Genomic DNA, 269 nt, shown 5'->3' with positions numbered 1-269 from the left:
CCTTTGATGGAGTATTACAATCGTTATTTTTCTAAACAACCAATGGCGGAAGAACGAGGATTAGGTTGGCAAAACCTTGAAAGGCAGATTCGTAACAAGCCGGTAAATTGTATGAACATGTTAAGGATGCATCCTGAAGCATTCAAGAACCTGTGCACAATGCTGGAGCAACGTTACAACTTACGGAGTACCGATAATATCAGTATTGATGAGATGGTGGCAATATTTCTGGTTACATGCGGTCAGAATGCATCTCAACGCTTTGTTGG

Source organism: Camelina sativa, chromosome 15 (assembly GCF_000633955.1).
Source record: "Camelina sativa cultivar DH55 chromosome 15, Cs, whole genome shotgun sequence".
NCBI lineage: Eukaryota > Viridiplantae > Streptophyta > Magnoliopsida > Brassicales > Brassicaceae > Camelina > Camelina sativa.
Note: the sequence above shows the minus strand (reverse complement) of the source record.